Here is a 20,596-nt window from a genome sequence, read left to right as displayed (position 1 = left end):
AAGGCACCAGGAAACCCAATGCAAGTAAAAGCCAGTGGTTCAAGGGCAAGGACATTACTCTTTGAGAGCCAAAAGGGGTCGGGGAGGTGGAGAGAAGTGGAGAGAGTTCTAAAGTTCCTCTGTCACACTCTCCACTCTCCCTCTTCAGGGATACTGAATGTCAAGGACAGCTTGTTTGACCTGTGTGAGTTGTAGCTGTTTTGTCAACTAAGCCCAACCTACTCTGTGTATCACAGAGCCACACATCACGACATTAGTGCTGTGGGGAAAAACAAAAAACAGCCCACAGCACTCAGAAAGTACATCCTTATAGGCTGCATGGAGAAATAAGGTCGATGAGACAAGCTTTTGATGCTTACCATGCCCTCCTCTATTCATCCTGAGTGGGTAGTGTTCTGTCCTCTCTCACACTCTCCCCTGGCTTCTCTGAATCACCCGGACACATTGTCCTCATTGGAAACTCTTTTTCCCTTACTCCTGACACATTCTTACTGTATCAGAGCTGTGCTTAACCAGGAAGTGCCAGATGGCACTGAATCACCAGCTGCTTAATATTCAAGAACAATATTACATACAGAACAGAACAATGTACGTGCTGATTAAAGGACTTTGCTGATGTCCTGGGAATCAGGGAGTGCCCCAGTCACCTCCACAGCTGTGCCTTGACAATTTATATGGCTCACAGGTTTCCTGGGGACTCGTTGGTAAGTGTGTCTCCACCTATACTTTTGCTACTGCAGCCCTTTGGTGTTTTCGGCTCTAAGCTCTCTGCCGTTCAAAGTAATGGATGATATTGCCACCATCCCTGGTAGGGTTGTTAAATAGCTTCCTGAGTGCCCCTTCGTATGTTGATGAGTTTATAGGAATATAAATGACAAAAAGAAAAAAACCTATTAACATAGATGATTTTACTTTTATAGGAGAATCGGCATTATAATTCTAGAGCATGTCGATGTATTAGCATATCCAGGTACTGTCCTGCTAATACTAACTGAGTTCTTTGTAGTTACCTGACTTGATTCGGAACATAAAAGAGTACACACAAGTCAGATTTCTTGCATAAGTCCTGCTAAAGAACTTAGTTTTCCATGGAGAGCTTTGGTTAAAAATTAAAGCAAAGCAAAAAATAAAAAACAACAACAAAAAATGCAACACCAGATTCACTCTCTTATATCTTACCAAAGGCAAGCCACCTTTGTTGCGGCCTCAAAATGGTTGAATATGTTCCTAATTATAGAGTTGTCAAAACAATCACAAAGCTTGCCAGACTTTCATTATTTGAAAACAAGTCTGTGTTTACATCAGTTGATCTGAAAAGGAAAACTTTATCTGAGATGTCACCATCAATCTTTATTATTTTGTAAACAACTGGCTAGATAAAAATACTGGTGGGGATTACCAAGAATGCTTTGAAGTGGATTTTTGAAGATCAACCAATAGTAAGACCAGCCCTGAATCTCGTCACTTAACACTGTGCTGTCCATTTATCTACACGCTCATGCAGTAAAAGGTTATCGCTTGTCCATGATATGCAAGGATCTGTGTTCAATAATGGTAATTTAGAGTTAGTATTAATAGTAAATCACATCTCAAGATATATCTTGAACATTTTGCTGAGGTCCTAAAAGATAATCAGTAATGTAGGACAGATATGATTCTAATGGTCTACCACTTAACCTCTATGAATGTTTGCCTTGTAGGGAAATACTGTTTACTTGCATAGACAAAAATAGATCTCTGCTTCTGTCATTGAAGTCATAAGATTGATCAGAAAAGGAAGAGAACCACAGATGGGTGGGACATTATTAGTGTTAGTGAGTTGTAAACTTGTATCTCCTTCAGCGCCAAACATTGTATCCATAACCTTCTTAGTAACTATTTGGTATTTTTAGTTCTATCTTTGAGAATTTATCAAAAAGAAGTGAGAAAAGGCTCCTAAAACTATTAAAGACTTACTTATAGTCACTACCCTATAGACTCTCAACAATACCCTGGATATTAGAATTACCTGGTGAACTTTAAGAAAACTACCCTTCCTAAGAAATTCTGATTAAATTAGTCCACATTTTAACATGCATCCTAGTAATCGCCTTTATTTCCCCACATGAATTATGTTTCCTGAAAACCATGAATTGGAAACCAGTTGTTCTTACACTTATACTTACTTGTTTGGTAAAGGAGAATAGAAATTAAGACAAAATCCCTTGTCTCAAAAAGCTTACAGACTTCCAGTTCTCTGAAATGTGTAACATAAATCCCACTTCTGTGACTCATTACACTGTGTGACACTGGCCAGGTTGTTCAATATCTCTGATCCTTGGCTATCAAATCAGAAAGGGAGATAATTAATACCTTCCATGTAAGGTTGTCAAATGTATTAAGCGAGATAAATTGCTCAATAAAATCACTATTATTTTTATTAATGTATCATGTTCACCATCATTATAATGTATCACTATTATTTTTATTAATGTATCATGTTCACCATCATTATAATGTAATGTTATATACAATTACATACAACATATACAATTTATGTATATATAATGTATGTAATTATATGTATATAATTAGTTTGTGTATATATAATGTATATATACACACATGCATACTAAATGTTCCTCTCCCAAATATTCTCAAATGAAATGTAGATTTATTTAAACAGCTTAGTGATTTGAAGCCCCACTAAAGAAATACAAGGCAATGATAAGAAATGCTGGGGAAAAAAACCATGTTTATAGCTTTTCTTCCAATTGAATTTTAACAATGCAGCACTAAATTTTTTTTCAAGGTTGAACTCACACACTTGTGTGCTGCTGCCACCTCGTGCCTAAATTTAAGATCTGCAGTTTTACTACATGTTTCATTGACAGGTATTCAAGGTTGGAAGACAGCATGGTACCTGGTTAGTCTTTTGAAGCAGATATTAGATAATGTTGAGATGTGCCTGTAGGAATTTATTTATTTCCTTTATCTTTTCAATTAGGTAATAGTGAACAGCTGACTAACCCAAGTGGAATGGTTTACTGGCTTCTTTCTGGTAACAAGGCTTGTCTGTTTTAAAGGTATCAGAGTGCCTTTGCAACAGGAAACAGTGTGCACTTTCTCCTCCAGTTTGCATTTCAGCAATGCACTGATGCCCCATGTAGCCACCACAGCTCCTTTATATCACTGCTACTATTTCCATAGCAAAATATTTTGTGAGCCTTGTATGTTAACTAATCTCATGGGAGTAAAAAGAACACTAAGAGGAGAGTCCAAGTGACCACTGAAATGGGGAAAATGATTAAAATGGTTTTATTTTATTTTTTGCAGGAATGGTTTTAGCAGAATTTGATTTTGTGTGAGCAGTCATATGATATAGAAGAGGGGTTCTCAAATTTGGCACTATTGACATATCACATCAGATAATTCCTTATGGTGGGGGACTGTCCTGTGAATTGTAGGAGGTTTAGAAGCATCTGTGGCCTCAAGCCACAAGATTACAGTGCAACTACACCTCCCATTTGTGAAAACCAAAAATGTCTCCAGAAACTGCCAGATGTCCCCTGGGTAGCGAACCACTAATGTAAAAGCATGTTGTGATCATTAAATATAAACAAGTGATTTTTTATCATTTTTAATTTGTCTAGGGTTTGTACTAATTGAAGACAAAGATGGTATGATGCCTGGTGCATTGTAAGCAAATTCAATCAATCTATTCATTCACTCATTCACATATACAAGAGTGGAAGGAAGCATTAGATAATGATAATAAGTGGTCTGAGTTTGTCACTAAATTTTGTGATCAAATCAATTCATATCTCTAAGTTTCATTTTATTCAACTGCAACCAAGAGATAGTAATTATATCTATATCATAAGATTAGTATACAAATTAAATGAGATACTGCATTTAAAGTCTTTAACTTAGTGTCTACTAATTAGTAATTACTAAGTAATTACTGGTTATTGTTTAATAGAAACTTTTAATAACTGCTGTGTGCCAGAGATTGTGCTAGCCCCTAGAGAGACAATACTGGTTAACCCATGACTTTTCCAAAGTAAGTTAGAGCTCTGTGGGAGAAAGCAGCTAAATACATGTATGTACGATTATTTGGTTACTATTGTGATAGATGAGGGGGAGTGTAGGGTGCTTTCAGGTGTCGTTTGTATTGGGATCAACATTAAGATGACAGAGATGCCTTTAGAGAATCAACTGCTAGTCAATAGTTAATCAGTTGGCATAGAGAAAAATCAGCTTCTAGGAGCAGTAGGATAGTCCCTAGATTAAAAAGTTATATCATTTTTTACACTCTGAAACCAATTAGCAGAAAAGAAATATGTTTACCCCTGAAATATGTTTTACCTGTTTGTAGGCACTGTTGAGTGATGATGGGTTATAACATTAATTACGATGAAGTGTTTTTCTAATGTGGCATGATATACAAGCATGAATCTCAGAGTCTGTTCTGGAAGTTGCTCATAGGTGATGAAATGTTTGCTAAGTAAATTTGTCTTCTGTGTCTTATTTTCCTCCCCTGTCAAATGGGGACTATATCCCTTCCCCACTCTACCTACTTCACATCATGTCAGAGGGGAAGACATGAGTTCTGCCTGCAAGTTAGTGGTGCATTCTGTGAAGAAGATCACATCAATCCTGGGGGGGGAGGGGTATGTGGCAAGGGGGAGGGTGAGATGATATGCATGATGTGAGGTAATTGGGATACTATAAAAATATCCTACCAGGCACACCCAACCTGGCTGAGTCAACCATCTTTACAACTGGGCCACTGCAGCAGCCACCAGACTGGCCTACTGCATCTACTCTTTTTTTTTTCTTTTTATGTAGTCACCCCTGTGCTTCTGGAATGAGCTTTTAAAAATGTAAACATGTTCATTTTCTCTTTAGAGTCCTTAAAATCATTTGCATTGACTTGAGAGACTAGGATTCTTAAAATGCTCCACAGGGCTCCTGCCTGGTTCTTTAAGCTGATGTGATGACATCACCATCATCACCACATGCACTTGTGTAGCATCTTCAGTGAGTAAAAGAATGCCCCACATCAGTGACCAACTGGATTCTTATGTCTGAAATGTCCTTCTGTGCCCACTGCTGCCCCCACTTCCTTTGACAGATAAGCACGTGCGCATCCTTCAAGGCTCTGCACAAAAGGCTCGTCTTCTAGGCATCTTTCTTGGACTTCCCAATCCTGTTCACTTTTCCTTTGGATCCATTTGGATTGCATTTTATTACATGTAACAGAAAACTGTGTTGAGAGTGGGTTAAACTTCGTATACAGTGATGTTCAGAGGTTGGTTACCACCGCTTGTTGGTTCATCAACACAGTGATCCCTTTAAGGACATGGGCTTTGTCCACCTTCCAATCTGTGGCCCTGTTGTGTTGGCTTCCATGTTCACATTTCTCCTCTCCTCGTTGTGAGATGGCGGCTGCAAGCTGGAGACAGTGTGTCTGAGTTTAGCACAGGAAGAGGGTGCAAGGGGCAGTGCCCATCACTGCTTCCAGATGGAGATCCTCTTACTGCTTGTTGGTCAGTAGACTTACATGGCCACTTCCACTGCAAGAAAAGCTAAAACCATGAGAGTATTTGGATTTCCCAGTCTGAGAGTAGACACAAAGAGAAAAAAGGAGGTTGAGAATGGCTGCTGAATCAGTTAGCCCAAACTGATTATAAAACGTGTTTTTGATCTCTTAGACCCCTGGAATTGTCGTTTATGGCACCCCTCACACATGCATTTGTTTGTTTAATGTCCCTTTCCTCCACAGACTCTCAGCCCTTCAAGGGTAGGGAAGTGTTGGATTTATTCTATATGATATCCCTAGTGGCTAATATATTATCTGCCATGTAATAGTTGCTTAGTGAATATCTTTTGAAACAAAGACTAAAAAATATAAACAACTTAGTGCTGGCACGGTGGAGGATAAAATGTTGGGTAAGATACTGTGCTCAAAATAAGCATTTGTTGTTCCTTGCTTTTCATTTTACAAGAGATAAAGCAGAAAAACAAGTAATTATAATAAGGACATTAAAAAAAATTCCAAGAGAGTGATTTTACAAAAGGAATAGATGACCTCTAATGTAGAGATTGGAGGCATACAAGCCTTGAAACCAGCCATGAAAGATACAGATTTAGGGTGACTTTCCACATGTCATCAAAGAGAATATTCTATTCAAAGACAATGACAGGATTTGGGAACAGTCAGTAATAAAGCTTGGCTGATGCCTGTATTAGGTAGGCATATATGGGGAAGAAAGTTAGAGTTGAGTTTAGGACATATTTTAAATACCCTAGAATAGGTGTATTAAAGGTTTTTTTAAATGAGGGGTAACATTAGTCCTGTAGCAGTATCTGCAGTATTCCTGAAAAGAAAGGCAGAGCAACTGAAAGACAGTAGTGCCTGTTCAAGAAAGAGAACAATTGCCTGGTCAGGTGGTGGCACAGTGGATAGAGAGTTGGACTGGGACACAGAGGACCCAGGTTCAAAACCCCGAAGTTGCCGGCTTGAGTACAGGGTCACTGGCTTGAGTGTGGGATCATAGACATGAAACCATGGTTGCTGGCTTGAGCCCAAAGGTCTCTGGCTTAAAGCCCAAGATCACTGGCTTGTACAAGGAGTCACTTGCTCTGCTGTAGCCCCCCAGTTAAGGCACATATAAGAAAGCAATCAGTGAACAACTAAGGTGCCACAACGAAGAATTGATGCTTTTCATCTCTCTCTCCCTACCTGTCTGTCCCTATCTGTCTCTCTCTTTGTTTCTGTCACACACACAAAAAGAGCAATTATCTGTTAATGGTTCATGATACTGAGAATATATGAAACTGATTTGAGAGATAGTAGAAATTAAAGTCTGTTGGTCTTGGCAACTGCTTAGTGTGAGCTGGCCTTTCTGTTTGTCTGTCTTGTTTGAGTCTATTCTCTTTGTCTTTGATCCAAAGCCATATGCACTAAGGCATTCCTCAAACCTTCCTTTATTCTTGACTGAGATTTTTTCTAGCTCATCCCTAAGAGAAGCCCCTTTAAGTCCTGGAATCCCCTATGTGATATTCCACCCTGAACTAGAAGAGATTTCAAGATAAAGGGTTGAAACAGCTTACTATTTAATGTTGTTGCTTATAAAAGCAAAATCAAGGTCAGAGGATGGATTAGATAACCTACAGTTTGGTGGTGTGAGTGCAGTAGAAAGGTCACTTCAGAATGTCCCTTTCCCTTCACCTCAGTCTAAGTCTCAGTCATTTTTACCTTTCTCCTAAATACTGGAAATGCCCCTCATCTCATCTTTCTTGCTCCAGGTCTTGACTTCACCATGAATCTACTGGAAGAATCTTTGTGTAATAGAGATCTTGTCATGCCGTTCCTTTGCTTAAAACCTATCCGGGACCCTCCCTATTCCATGTGCATAGAGAGCCATTCAAAGGCATATTACACATGGTGACTTTTCTCACTGGACATACCTTCTAACAGTGCTTCCTCATTGCTCTCACATTTTAGCTGTGATAATAGTGAGCTACTCAGTGTTAAACACAGGTCATGCTGCTTCCCTGTCTCTTCCTTCACACGTGCTTTTCCCTCAGCCTGGGATGCCATTCTTTATCCAACAAAATCCTCCTTTTCTCTGAGACTCAAGTCATCTCCTGCAAGAAATATTCACAAGAATTGTTGCCTCTCAGCGATCAGGCTGAAAATGTCCCCAATGTGCTTTTGTAGCCTCCTTTTTAAACCCGTACCAGCACAAGCTTGGCAGTGGCATGTGGGAGATGATTACAGTACTGTTAGGATCAAAAGAAATCCAAAATATGATACTCTGCTTTTGCTGCAGAGTGTTAAAGAAACCTGGAAATAAAACACAGCCTAGCCTGACCAGGCGGTGGCACAGTGAATAGAGTGTTGGACTGGGATATGGAGGACCCAGGTTCAAGACCTCGAGGTCGCCATCTTGAGTGGGGGCTCATCTGGTTTGAGCAAGGCTCACCAGCTTGAGCCCAAGGTCACTGGCTCGAGCAAGGGGTCACTCGATCTGCTGTAGCCCCCTATCAAGGTACATATGAGAAATCAATCAATAAACAACTAAGGAGCCACAACGAAGAATTGATGTTTCTCATCTCTCTCCCTTCCTGTCTGTCTGTCCCTATCTGTCCATCTCTCTGACTCTCTCTGTCTCTGACACACACACACACACACACACACACACACACACACACACACACACAAACAAAAAAACAGAGCCTATAAGCAGGCACAACAGGAGAGTTGAGTAAAAATAACACCGAGAACAGAGATAACAAGAAGACTTGTACAAAGTGAAGACATTCTAGCAGAAATAGCTGCCATAAAAGATCAGATAGGATCAAAATGAAAAGAAAGATCAGGCAACATGAAATTCCCTTCCCAAATATCTCTTAGGATAGAAGAGACACAGAGAAGAAGGGGTGGCAGGTTTGCGATTTAAGAATGAATAGGTGGTATAGGTGCTAAGAGACTGGATAATGGAGACTTGTGAGACCGTGGAAAGAGCTAGAAAATGAATACAGGGGAGGGAGATTTCCCTAAAAGGAGAAGTTAACTAAAGAGGGGTGAGGGGAGGGTTTTAGGTGCTGATGTCACCCCTCCAAGACCACTGCCAGGTTGGTGTAGATGGATAGCACATCACAACTTGTAAGCCTCAGTGCTGAGGTCTTTGAGATCATACTTGTGCTTTCAGTAAGTACTGCCAGAAGCTAATGGGTGAAATATGGAATATCCATTTCCGTGAAATACTGTGTATTAATCATATTACGTACAAAGGGAACAAGGAGAGATCTTTGAATCTGGAGGCCACTAATATGACTTTAACATTAATTACAAAATGTTTTTTTTAATCTTACTACATAAACTGGTTAGATGCTAGAGGGCATGCTTCACAAAGTGACAGAAAAGAGCCTTGGCCTTAAAAGATATTAGAACAAACAAAAGATGACACTTAGGACTAAATCAGGAAGGAGCAGAATCAGAGGGAATGACACCATGCCAGCTTTGCCTCCCTAGATACTGCAGCTGAGGATACGGCTTCGTGCTGCCAAAATGGTGGCATTTCTTTTAGCAGGTGAGCTGTGGAGTCTGTATAGGAGGCTCTTACATAAACAAGTACACGGAGAGTTAGCTGAATTGGAAACAAACCACTAGGCAATAGAGATTAGACTTGTCAGTAAGGAGTAGATATTGTTGCTCCTTCAACATCATTACTTAACTTAGAATAAAAGAAACACAGGGCCTGATCTGTGGTGGCGCAGTGGATAAAGCATCAACCTGGAACACTGAGGTCACTGGTTCTAAACTCTGGGCTTGCTCGGTCAAGGCACATATGGGAGTTGATGCTTCCTGCTCCCCCCCCCCTTCTCACTCTCTCTCTTCTCTCTAAAAACTGAATGAATTTTTTTTTTTTTTTAGAAAAGGGACACAGGATGGTGTTTTATTAGAAAACTATGGTTTCTTATCAACCTGGAGAGATATTGCTATGCATCTAAGTTCCTGAAATATGTGAAGATGTTTGTACAAACAGGAACAGATTGTGTGCAATGGACTATTGAGCAAAAAAAAGGAAGTGGCCAAGGGACCCGCATGGCTGAGGATCTGCTCTGTGGATTTTGTCATTTGAGAGAGATGGACTATAAAGATAAAGCAATAGAAAGTGATCCCAGTGTTCCAGCCAGGCCCTCGTTAATCCAACAACATCCCTGTAATAGTAGTTGAAGGGAGAAAAGACAGAGGGTTGAGGATGGTGCATATATATTTATATCAAATCGTATAACTTTTTTTCTCTATGTGTATATGACACACCTGTATAAACACACATGAAAAATATTAGAAAATCATGACCAAAATTCTAAAAATGGGAGAAAAGAGATATAAAAATATGTAAATATAAAAATAGAAGATGGGCTAGTGAAAATTTTAGTGTGAACTTTGGCAAAGGAAGATATACCAAAATTCTTGGAGGTAAATGCAAATTTAAGAACAAAGAAAATCACCATAGGAACTCTGTGAAGTCATGTCTGAAAACAGGAATTTGAGCAGGCAGTTTCTGCCAATAACTTCCTAGGGCATTAGTTATTTGTGACTTTTATCAAGAGAATTTGTGTCATCCTCCCTTCAGGGACCTCTGGGTGGCCCCATAGAACAATAGGCTCATTGATAGGTGAGCATGTGACCAGTCCCTGAAGCAAGAATGGATAGATGTAGTCAGTTATGCATTGTTTAATTCTCTTGGACTTCATCTTTAAATGGGAACAGGTTGGAAACTTTAAACTTCACCTACTCATATTGGAAAAGAAATGACAGAAATAGAATATTCAGTGAAGAAAAAGTTTTGAATTCAGAACAGGAATTTACAATGTGCAACAAAGAGAATAGCTATGTGGGAGGTAAAGACAAAAGATTTGCTTTTTAAAATCCATATACAAAAGGTAATATTTTTCCATATATGTTGATAGGTGAGGTTGGTTTATATTTTTCCTCGATGCTCTTGAACTGGTTACATAGCATGAGAAACTAAATTATAGGAAGGGGAAGCCTTTAGTGCCTCAGGAGTATTTATATTACATATATTGATGTTTTAGACATTCTTTTTTTTCATTTTTCATCTTTTTAAGTAGAATGAGTATTTTTACTTTAATTTTTATTAAGAAATATGTGTATATAGTTAATAGAATGGTGCTATAAGGTGTATGACTAAGAAAGCAAATTTGCCCTATTCTTTTTCTTCCCTTTTCATTCCTTTTTCTCCTGACTTCTCCCCAGAAGCAGCTAGTTTCACCTCTTAGAGCTATTTCTTCTTTTATTTGCCTTCAAGGTTCTAAAACACATAATTATGCTGCTGTACCTTATTTCTTTTTAATTTTAGACATTTTCCACGGCTTACTCCTAAGCCCCAGGGTAGCAGGAGTAGGAAGATGGTGAATAGCAACGTCACGGCCCCGCCTCACCCCACCAAACACTCATACTTCTCCTCCTCCCGTTTGTCCAGCCTCATTGTGATATCGCAATGCTGGTCCAGTCAGGACTCAGCACTTACTTTATAATGATCATGTAAATATTGCAGTGTGCCCTAGTTACTTTCCCTTTTGTAACAATTTCTATTTTCCTGGAAGTCAGTAATGTCCCAGTGTGTTGTTGTATGACTAAGAAGCTCTTACCAGATCCCCTTGGAGAGCTGTAAAACCCATCTCAGTGACGTCACAGGAAGACAGCAGTTCATCTGACAGTTTCATTTCTGATCCTTCCATATGTCCTCCTTTCCCAAGTTGGCTTCACTGTGTAAACTGAATCTTTTTAATCTCTTCTTACAGTGAATGCCTTATTTCCTGGATCACGTGTCTTCTGCCAGTTACTCCATTGTTTTCCTAGAGGTCATCCTGAGAAAATGTGTAATCATTCATGCATTCAATACATACATATTTCTTGAACATACCTTATGAAAAAGCAGTGTTCTAGGAGCGAAAATATATCAGAGAATAAAATGGTAGATCCCTGATTCCCTTGAGGACTTTATATTTGTGTGTGTGTGTGGGGGGGGGGGGGGTTGCCACATAAAATAAAATACAAGGTGCATAGTTTCACCTGAATTCCAGATAAAGAACAAATACTTTTTAGTACGAGTATGTTTCATATATTGTAGGGGACATACTTAGTCTAAGAAAGTTCTTCATTGTTTATCTGAAATATAAATTCAACTGGATATTCTTTTATGTTTTATATGATAAATCTGACAACCCTAGTTAGGAGGGATTATACTGTATAAACAATAAACATAATATGTAAGTTGTAGAGCTTGCTAGAAAGTGGCAAATATCATGCTGAAGTCAAGAAGGAAAAGTAGGGCCGGGCAAGGCAGATTGGGAATGCCAGGAACATTCTGCAATTTTAAAAGAGTGATTAGGGTAAGCTTCATTGAGAATATGAGAGGTTAGCAAGAGCATGAAGGAGGTAAGGCGTTTGCTCTACCAAGTCAGGAGCATGCCTGGAGTAACTCTGGAGTGCTTGAGAAAGAGCGAAGGGGCCAGCGTGGCTGCAACAGAGCCTATTAGGGGCCCAGTGATAAGACATGATGTCAGAGAGGTACCAGGGGTCCAGACCATATAGGAACTTGGAGACCACTGGGTATGGGAGCGCTGCAGGAGTTTGAGTGGAGTTGTGGCATGAGCTGGCTTCTGTTTTAACAAGATCCCTCTAGTTTCTCAGTTGAGAATACCTCAAGGGACAAAGAAGCAGGAAGAGCAGTTGGAAGTTTCACCACGGTCACCCAGGTGAGATGAAAGAACCCTGGACTAGGGAGAGAGCAGTGGAGATTGGATTCAGGACGAAATCTTCTTCTACCTACTTATTGTGAAAAATTTCAAACATGCACAGAAGTCAATGCCACAGAACTAGCATCTGGGCTCTATAATGGACATTTTGCTGTATTTGCTTTATCATATATCTCTTCATCCTGTGCCTGTGTCATCCCCTAGACTAGAGCACCTCTGATCCAACTTCTGCCGAAGTCAACTTTTAGTCTCCTTCTGTGATGTTATATCCTCTCAATTTTCCCTTTGTCTTGTGGCTTTATAACATTTTTATTCCTTGCCTTTCATTTGATTGGGGTTTTAAGGGGAAGGAGACTTATGCTTTTAAATATTTTTGTCAATAGAAAAGATCTGAATGTATTTTAGTAATACTTTGTTTTCCATTTTCATGTATCTACCAATGTACTAAAGGGACATGAAAAACAGCAGCAAAGTAATAGTTTTTGGATTACAGGTACTGTTGTTAATTTTTTTAGGACCCAAGAAGACACCAGGTTGGAAATCACTGGTGTGTATCATTGTCACAAAATACCTTGTGCCTCTCTGAGTACAGATTTCAGTCTGTTGAGTTTGGCATCAGTGTTTGAAGGAGAGAATGGAAGTTCAGATTGAGTCGGACAGACATTTGATTAGTGGAAGGAATGGATTTTCATTGCCCCTCAAATCCCTGCTCTTCCTCCTAAATAGTTGCTGCATTTTGGGAATGGATACATTCTACAATAGTTTCAGCCTGGTAAACACCAGCTGCAAATCCTCCCTCTAAGCAGCTCTTCTTTCCAGCACCGTGTTGCTTTCATTGTGCTGAGTGTTCTATAAAATATTTATCATAACTTTGCCTTCCCTGTCTGAAATGGTGCCACAGACGGGTGATTAGATTGCAGCGAAGGCTTCTTAATTTTATTTGTTGCAGAGCTGGGAAAATGGAAACCTTACATAACAAGTAGATGAGAACCAACAGGCAGTTGGCAGTAAGGGCTCTTACACATGTTTTCAAGAAGATGCAAATGGACCTTTTTGCCAGTTGACCATTGCATTCATCTGCTGCTACTGTTCTCTATTTGCTTCCAGAAGGAAGCTTACTAAGAGTCATTTGTCTACAGTGAGACTGGGAAGTGAACTTCCTCAGTAGGAAACAACAAAAGCAGGCCAGAAACATTTTTTTCCGAGCAGCTTCAATAGCCAGAAGATTTCTGACTGCAGGCCTGTTCCTGCTGGAGGATTGGCTATGACCATTCATGGAACCACATTAGTTCATCCTTCCAAGGAGAGTGTGAGGATTGCATTTTCCCTACTGTAGCATTTATTACTAAAGACAACAAGTCACACAGCTGGGAATCAGAAGACTAGATCTGTGTTTTTTGCTGTGTGTTCATGAACCACTCACTTAACTCTTTAAACCTCTGTATCTCCAGTTGTGCAACGGGAATAGTAATACCAGCCTATTGAAGCACTGAGGAGGCGTGACAGCAAGATGACATGATACAAGACCAAGTAGTTTGCAGATTGTCAGGGATATCTCTCCTACATGTTTTCCTCTTGGAGTGTGGGGCCCAGGGCAAAGCCCTGGGGAGGAACCTAATTTTCAATATTTTCTTTTTTTGTATGGGTGACTCGTCAGGTTCAAATTCAAATACATTTTGCCAAGCATGTATTAAATACCTTCTCTGATCTGTGTCTGGGGTATGTGCAGAGCTGAGCAATGCAGTCAGCCATGGAGACATCATACAATGTCAACATGTATTCCTAAAGAAAATAAATGCCCATGGAAAGAGTCTAGATGAGAACCCGGACAACTATGACCTCTGGCAAAAAGTCCTTGAGTGTGTCTAGTGACATGGTAATGAGCACTGTCTTTGAAGTCAGAGAGAATCAGGTTCAAATCTAAATCTTGTCACTTCCTAGGGAGGTGATCTTGGGCATTTACTTAGTTATTTCTGAGCTATCATATTCTCATCTGTAAATGTAGATAATAGTGCAATCCACTTAAAGTTGCTCCAAGAATTAAATTAAATAAACTTTATAAGAAGTCTATCATTATTATCACAACAATATTATTGTTTTAATAATAATAATAATAACAACTACAACAATGGCCAGCTACTGAGTATGACATGCCAGAAACTTTTGCTATATGCTTACAAATATTGTTATCTTTGTCCAAATAACTCTAGAAAGAAGAAATTATTATAATCAATTCACAGATGAAAAGCTGTGCCATAGAGAGGTTAATTAATGTCTCAGAGTTGTACAACTAGTCACTAGTAATCATATTTAAGCAGTCTGATTGAGACCAAATGGTACCTGTTACGCCGTCTCTCTGAAGCTTTATATAAGAAAAAAGCATAATCAATAAAACATTGTTTAGAAAGTAAACTATGAGACAGTGACTATGAAATGTACATGGTAAGCAGTAATTCTAAAATCTTACTTATTTGGGTAGTATTTAACCATTTATAATTTTAAATAGCTAGAGACGAGGAGATGAATCCCCAACCCTTGACAAACAAGTCCTCACATGTCAGCTGTGGTTAACAGAGCCTCGGTTGCCCTATTAACAGGTAATCTGATCACTTTACGTGAAAAAATGCAAGTATCAGGCTTTCACCATAGCAAACTAGTGATTGAACACCTGCCATCTTACTTCTCCATGTGTCAGGGTACCTTAGGCAGATAGCTGAATTCCCAGCTGCCCAATTTTGAACATATGCCATTTCAGGAGAGTACTAGATAGTGACACAGTCTGTTGTCCTATAAATTAATCTAACACTCTTTCTCTGGAGAGCAGATGTCTGCATTCTAAAAACAATATTTTCAGTCAAGTTGTGATGGCTTGTAAAAACACAGGGAACAGGATTGACAAGGAAGTATTAGGAAGCATATGATATCCCAGGAGGCGGAACTGATCTAAATTTAGGTATGTTGTCTCTTTAGGCTACCAATGTCAGAGATGATTGTCTCTCAAAAGGATGGCTGGGGTGGAGAGCGGTTCGTAGAATGAGCATAAATATGAGCCTTTGTGGTTAGATAAGTGGGGAAGGGCTCAATGAGAGCTGAAGATGTGCTGAGTGACCCCAAACACTCAGGCATTAAAAGATGAAAAGGAAGGGGTGAAATTGTTATTAAGTCATTTGTCACTATAGTGAACAATATTTGTTACAATGCATTCCAGGTGTAATAAGGATTTGAGAAGAGGATCATGAAGACAACGATGTGATTAATTCTGGATTCAGTCCGGATATTTTCTTCTCCCTTCCGCCTTCTTCTATTTCTCTTTCTTGTTCATTTTTAAAATCGATTCACAACAGAATCACCCTCTTTTTTTGTATAATTCCTGTCCCAGCTTCATTCTTTGGCCCCAAATCTATCTTTCTTTCAAGCTGTTCTCTAAGCCAGGGGTCGGGAATCTATGGCTCGTGAACCAGATGTGGCTCTTTTGATGGCTGCATCTGGCTCGCAGACAGATCTTTAATAAAAATAATAATGTTAAAAATATAAAACATTTTCATGTATTACAATCCATTCATTTCTTACTGCTCATGTTCATGGTTACGGGTGGCTGGAGCCAATCACAGCTGTCCTCTGGGACAACACCAAATTTTTATTGGATAATGCGTAACGTACACGGGTCATTGTATGGCTCTCGTGGAATTATATTTTTAAATATGTGGTGTTCATGACTCTCTCAGCTAAAAAGTTTCCCGACCCCTGCTCTAAGCAATAATTCATGTGGGTTATCCTTCTCATCCTAGCTTTGTTCACTGTCTCTTCTAAAAGCAAATCATTTCATCTTTTCCTTTTTTTATATTTCCAAAAATGAGTAACATCTTCTACTTATCACATATTGTAATTTTTGCCAGGTATACAAAGGATGTGACCCTTTAGGAAAATAGACAAGTAAAGAAGGCAACAAAAGATTAAAGGCATTTTGAAGGAAAATCTCAGGTTCAAAGAGGGTAATCTAAAGGTTAGACAGTGCAAAGGTAGTCCATCCAGTGATGCCTGCATGCAGCATTAGTAGGTGTTAACTTTGTTAATTCGTTCATTCATTCCATAAACATTTATTGAGTGCCCACTGTATGCTAGGGACAAACAGTAGGGTATGGAATTTAGAAAGGAATAACTTTGCCTGGCACTTAAATAAATATTTGTTGAATTGCCAAAGAAAAAGACTTCATTTCAATTCACCTGGTGAAGGTGGAGCATTTTTTTTCTGTATGTAGAAAAGCATGGAAATTTCAGGGGATTCTAAGGCATTCAGCACATTTGTAGGGTAGGTCATTTGGAGGGGGCATGAGCACAGACAAGAAGGACCACAGTACGGCCACATAGCTGCCCAGTGCACAACCTTCACAACGGTGTGTGGGCATTCTGGCATGAAGAGAAAGAAGGTAGGGACAGAATTGTAGCTGGGTCATAAAGTGCCTTGTGCATCAGAATGATTGATGGGACGGAGGTAGGAGAGGGGGTATCATCAGAATTGCTGGTGAATTCTTTCTCCAAATTACGTACGCTTTGCCCGCCCTAGAGATGCAGCTTCTACCTCGGTCCTCCACACAGAGGTGGGTGCGCAGCCAGTACTGCTCTCCCAGGATCTTTGCCACAAAGTGCTGAGAATGAGTCACGTTCCTCAGGTGGTGTGGGAGCTAAAAATGGCTGAGAAACCCTACAGAGAACCTTACTCACAGGTTTTAAGCCAGGCAGTGGCATGATTAGATTTTCTTTTTAGAAAAATCACTCTGGCACTGGGCCACAGGGGGGATTAGTGAAGTGTGAGAGAGCAGGAGAGCCCCCTGCCGGAAAGCTTTTACATCTCAGGGTCTAATGACATGGGTATTCAGAGCTCTTGCCAGAGACTCCTGCTTGTCTGTTTTCAAGGTCACTGACAGAAGATTCAAACCAGAATGAAACAGATTTGTCAGTGTTGTCCTGAGAAGGTGGTGACACCTGAAGCACTTCGTAGGAATTCTGATTTAGGACAGATGTAAACATTCAAGCAGATCTATGCTGGCGAATTAAGGAAATTAAGCTACCAGATACGAACATATATTTCACTTTAAATTCTGTTTATCAAAAAAAACCCACGTCCTGCTAGTCATTATTTATTTCTGTTGGTGGTGTTTCTACTTGCTCTGTTGCTGGTATAGTATGTTATACAGCTTGGTCACTTTAAAAATCAAATGCGTTACCAATAAATCCATAAAATTTTCTGGCTCTCCTAGGTGACAATTTTTCCCCATTTTCTGTGATCTATATAGGTATCAGCTGTGCCTTGTCAACAGAAGATGAGTTGATGTTTTTAAAGACTAATTAATGTCATCAAGAGAAGAAAAATACCTACTTTGTCTTCCTTTAAGCTTTTAATATCTACTGTACACGATGTTATTTTAGTCTGTCTCTCTAAGCTCTATAATTAGGGAGAAAATCTTATTTTCTGAAATCCTATTAGCACATATCATGACAGCCAGAGTGCTGGACCCTCTGATACTGTAGTGACATCAAGACTTATAGGGAGTTATTGACTAACCATTTTTACAATTTTAGAACTTTCCATTATGTGCTAAGTTGATATGAGAGGATGAACTTAGTTCCCTTTCCACCCACTTTTTTTCTTTGCATTAAGTATCTGGAGGAGCTACAGAACTTGTTGGTTATGAGTGGTTATGAGAGTATTTTTTTTACCTTATGATGTCAGGAAAATAAAATTGAAAAGTGGCTCTAGACTGCAGGTAAACGTATTGTAGCCTGAAAAAATGTGCATTGCACCTGTAAGAAAAAGTTAGCACTCATCTGACGTTATAAGCCACAGCTGGGTCAATATATTAGGTGATTCACCCACCGTTAAATATTGGATTCTTTTTTTTTTTTTTAAAGAGAGACAGAGAGAGGGACAGACAGACACAAAGGGAGAGAGATGAGAAGCATCAATTCTTTGTTGTGGCATCTTAGTTGTTCAGTGATTGCTTTGTCATATGTGCCTTGACCGGGGGCTATAGCAGACTGAGTGACCCCTTGCTCAAGCCAGTGACCTTGGCCTCAAGCCAGCAACCCTGGAGTAATGTCTATGATCCCATGTTCAAGCCAGCGACCCTGCACTCAAGCTGGTGAGCCCGCATTGAAACCAGATGAGTCTGTGCTCAAGCCTGTGCCCTTGGGGTTTTGAACCTGGGTCCTCCACATGCCAGTTCGATGCTCCATCCACTGTGCCGCCTACTGGTCAGGCTTGGATTCATTTTTAAGTAATAATTTTTTGGATTAATACAGCTCAATAAATAAATTTATGTACTAGACTGGGAATAAGGCAGATGTGATTCCTAACCTGGCTCTGGGGAAACCCCTCTGTAAAATGAGAGTATTGCCAATGACCTTGATGATTTTTTTAGAAATTTACTTTAAGGCATATTTGTTGATTACCTGGCACATAGTATGTCCTCTGATATTGCAACTATGTCATCTAAAGAAACAAGGTCCTCGTTCCCTGGTGCACAGTAAGAGGCCTTCTATGAAAACAGCACATAAGGAAGCATTATGAGAGGACAAAGTCATAAAACAAAATACCTTTGATAAGAATGGGAAAGCTTCTTCCCATTACTGAGAAAAATTACTAAAAAACAGAAACATAACCTTGAGGGAGACTGAGTCTTTTCTCAGGGGCAAGAAATGTATGTTAATCATAGACATCAAAATAGAAAATGTTTGCCATGTTTGTAACAGCCCAGATCTGCTTCTAGAACATCTGGGCCACTGGGAGAAATATTGAAATGAAACCTTTGTTCCTCCAACCCCCCTTCCACATTGAAAGATGTTGCTGTCAGTAGGAGTCTCATTCCTTTTGTTAGAATCAGTGGCACAGCAAGGAATGAGTCCAATTGTAAAAAAACTAGTAGCAGCCAGAATAGATCTAATATGCAAAACCACTGTTTGCAACATACATGGAGGAGGATTTAGAGTAACTAGAACTTATTTTTCTTCACTTCTCTGATGAGGGGTGTGATCATGGAAAATTTTTCAGGTCGAGGTGACGTTTGCATTGGGAAAGGTTTGTGGTCCTGGTAAATAAGGAGGGCAAAGCAGAAAGTCCACAATTAGTGGCAAGTCTGGAAAATGTGCAAAAAGAAGGTACATGTTTCCTGGGCAGAGAACTAAAAGAATTCATGGTTCCCAGATCTCAGGGCAGGGCAGCTGAAGCTTTCAGGGCTGCTCACAGAGAATAATTCATGCAAATAAAAGGAACTGCAGCTCAGCCTACAGGACAGAGGGAGCTGGTGAAGGTGTTTGGGCAGGAGACAACCAATCAAATTTGCATTTTCAGGAATTCCTTTTGGTAGTAGTTTCGTAAATAGATGGAGAGGGCAAGGCTAGAGGCAGTTAGGCATTTATAGTAGCCTGGGGAAAGATGAGGCATTGAATGAAAGAGCACCGATGATAACAATTACCCTGAGAAACATTCAGGAGGTGAATGTACATGCTTGGTTACAGAGATGCCCATGCCGTGGACCTTACTAAGAAGGGCTTGTGGGGCCTCCCAGTGGAGGGTAATAGAGTAGAACGTCTTTGCATTTGGAATCTCAGGGAAGCAGCAAGGGCTAGAGTTATAGTCCGGAAACAAAAGTCGATGATAGCAAAAACCGTAAAGATGCAAACAGAGTGGTTAGAATGAGGAAAGCAGTGGAGGACAGATAGAATCCTTCGGGATTCTTTACAACAGCAAAACTTCAAAATAGAAGAAATAGAACCTATGAATGAGGCAGAGGAAGAACATTCAGATAGCTGGGTAGCAGGAGATCCAGGGCAAAGGGTCCTGTCCTAGAGAATCAAGGGGTAGGGAGTTTCAAGGAAGGAGTGGTCGATACTATCAGAGATGGAAAATGAGAGGGATTAGGGATCATCCAGTGGAGTTGACAGTTCAAGAAGCCATCTGGTTCCCTTTCCCAGTGCAGTCAGTGAAAAGGTGGCGGCAGGAGCAAAGCCTACTGTGGGTTAGACAGGCAATAGGAAGTTAGAAGTAAAGCATGGAGTGTAGATTGAACTATCAGGAATATCAGCTGTAAGGAGAAGGCATGAGAACAGCATAGCCTGGGGTACAAGGAGAAGAGTTTTGCTTTATACAAGAGTGGGAGAAGCCTGGGAATATTTATTTCCTGAAGCTTATGGACCATCACACAATAAATTGGAGAGCGAGAAGAGAGAGGGGTGTTCCAGGCAGCAAGGTTCTGCATGAGTGGCAGTGGGAATTAGAGGCAGGGGGAGGAACTGACCTTAAAAAGACTTTTCTGTA

At 39.9% G+C, this 20,596-nt stretch overlaps 1 protein-coding gene across 6 annotated transcripts in view; it reads left to right on the top strand.

Annotated features, from left to right (window-relative positions):
- GAS2 (growth arrest specific 2) overlaps nucleotides 1–20,596 on the top strand; it is a 136,434-nt gene that overhangs the window by 111,480 nt on the left and 4,358 nt on the right. The gene's annotated exons all lie outside the window — the stretch shown is intronic.

The sequence above is a fragment of the Saccopteryx leptura genome, chromosome 1 (assembly GCF_036850995.1).
Source record: "Saccopteryx leptura isolate mSacLep1 chromosome 1, mSacLep1_pri_phased_curated, whole genome shotgun sequence".
Taxonomy (NCBI): Eukaryota; Metazoa; Chordata; class Mammalia; order Chiroptera; family Emballonuridae; genus Saccopteryx; species Saccopteryx leptura.
This window is presented reverse-complemented; position numbering and strand designations above follow the sequence as displayed.